Genomic DNA, 2500 nt, shown 5'->3' on the forward strand with positions numbered 1-2500 from the left:
CGCTGACGAAACAGCGCTGGTTTAGACACGGTGGGTGCAGTGTTGGAATCGGCAGCGCCGACGAAATCGGCAAAGTCGGCAGAATCGGCAGCGGGTGCTGGCGATGAGTCTGGACGATTTATAGTCCAGGGCTTGATGGAAAAGACTGTTGGTCCAGACAATGGGGCAGTGGCAGCGCGGATTTGTGCAGCTGCAGGTTCGTCGGGGAAAATCGGCAGCGCAGATTTTTCGACGAACAGGGGCTGGGCGCTGGACTGGCCGGGCCAGGCAGGAAAATTCGTCAGGGGGCCACGCTGACGAAAACAGGGGCTGCGGAGTGGAAAATCGGCAGCGCAGATTTTTCGACGAACAGGGGCTGGACCGGCCGGGCCAGGCAGGAAAATTCGTCAGGGGGGCACGCTGACGAAAAGAGGGGCTGCCGCGTGGAAAATCGGCAGCGCAGATTTTTCGACGAACAGGGGCTGGACCGGCCGGGCCAGGCAGGAAAATTCGTCAGGGGGGCACGCTGACGAAAAGAGGGGCTGCCGCGTGGAAAATCGGCAGCGCAGATTTTTCGACGAACAGGGGCTGGATGCTGGACCGGCCGGGCCAGGCAGGAAAATTCGTCAGGGGGGCACGCTGACGAAAAGAGGGGCTGCCGCGTGGAAAATCGGCAGCGCAGATTTTTCGACGAACAGGGGCTGGACCGGCCGGGCCAGGCAGGAAAATTCGTCAGGGGGGCACGCTGACGAAAAGAGGGGCTGCCGCGTGGAAAATCGGCAGCGCAGATTTTTCGACGAACATTCGTCAGGGGGGCACGCTGACGAAAAGAGGGGCTGCCGCGTGGAAAATCGGCAGCGCAGATTTTTCGACGAACATTCGTCAGGGGGGCACGCTGAGGAAAACAGGGGCTGCCGCGTGGAAAATCGGCAGCGCAGATTTTTCGACGAACATTCGTCAGGGGGGCACGCTGAGGAAAACAGGGGCTGCCGCGTGGAAAATCGGCAGCGCAGATTTTTCGACGAACAGGGGCTGGATGCTGGACCGGCCGGGCCAGGCAGGAAAATTCGTCAGGGGGGCACGCTGACGAAAAGAGGGGCTGCCGCGTGGAAAATCGGCAGCGCAGATTTTTCGACGAACAGGGGCTGGACGCTGGACTGGGCCAGGCAGGAAAATTCGTCAGGGGGGCACGCTGACGAAAACAGGGGCTGCCGCGTGGAATGGCAGCCTACACGCAGATGCGAATTCGGCAGCGCACGATGGCTTGAGCAGGTCATGGGTTCGACTTGGCGCGATCTGAAACCTGGACGAGGGACTGTCGACGCTGGACGAGCCAGCGCGGTGGCCTGTCGTGCCCCGTTCAGGGGGGGCCTGCCGCGGAGACAGCCCTCGCGGGCTCGACAGCGCAGGCCAGCGTCCCCGACGTCGCTGGCCGCGGCAGGCGAGCTGCCGGGGTTCCCGCATTCCTACAAGAAAACGTCGTGCTTTCCACATGAAACCAATCCAGTAAAATCAGCCATATTTTTATGAGGCTGCCCACTGAATTTGGGGTCATTCCGGGCCGGTTCCTAGTTTTGCGGATTTACTCGATTTCTAATGGTAGGAAAATTAAAACAAATACTTCCCGACCTCGAAAAATTCTGGGAAAATTAATGAAGGTGGATTGGATTTTTGCCAACCTCTGTGCAAAATTTCAGCTCAAAATACCAAGAAATGAATTTTTTAGAGGGGGGGTGACAGCTGGGACCTAGTAGTGTCTCCCCCTGCCAGAGCTGCAATGACACTTATTGCTCTTTAGGGAGCCACCAGGCCGGCGCCCCTCAAAGACCACACGCGCGCGCGCGCCCGCCCGCGCTGGGCGCTGGGGCGCTGGGGCCTGAGGGCCTGGGGCCCTTGGGGGCCCTTGGGCGCTTGGGCGCGCGCGCGCGGCCCCCGCAGCCATGCCGCGCTGCGCGACGCGCGGACAGCCCCTGCTGGCTTGCTCTCTCGCCCGCGGGGGGGCTGCCTTCGGGCCCTGGCCCCCCGCGTTCTGGCCTGCCCCTGCGTGGGAGAGGCTAGGCGCTGCAGGGGCCAGCCCGACGTCGCTGGCCGCGGCAGGCGACAGCCCGACATCGCTGGCCGCGGCAGGGGCCAGCCCGACGTCGCTGGCCGCGGCAGGCGACAGCCCCTGCTGGCTTGCTCTCTCGCCCGCGGGGGGGCTGCCTTCGGGCCCTGGCCCCCCGCGTTCTGGCCTGCCCCCCGCGTGGGAGAGGCTAGGCGCTGCAGGGGCCAGCCCGACGTCGCTGGCCGCGGCAGGCGACAGCCCCTGCTGGCTTGCTCTCTCGCCCGCGGGGGGGCTGCCTTCGGGCCCTGGCCCCCCGCGTGGGAGAGGCTAGGCGCTGCAGGGGCCAGCCCGACGTCGCTGGCCGCGGCAGGCGAGCCGCCGGGGTTCCCGCATTCCTACAACAAAACGTCGTGCTTTCCACATGAAATCAATCCAGTAAAATCAGCCATATTTTTATGAGGCTGCCCACTGAATTTG

This window comes from Populus nigra, chromosome 2 (genome assembly GCF_951802175.1).
Source record: "Populus nigra chromosome 2, ddPopNigr1.1, whole genome shotgun sequence".
Lineage (NCBI taxonomy): Eukaryota > Viridiplantae > Streptophyta > Magnoliopsida > Malpighiales > Salicaceae > Populus > Populus nigra.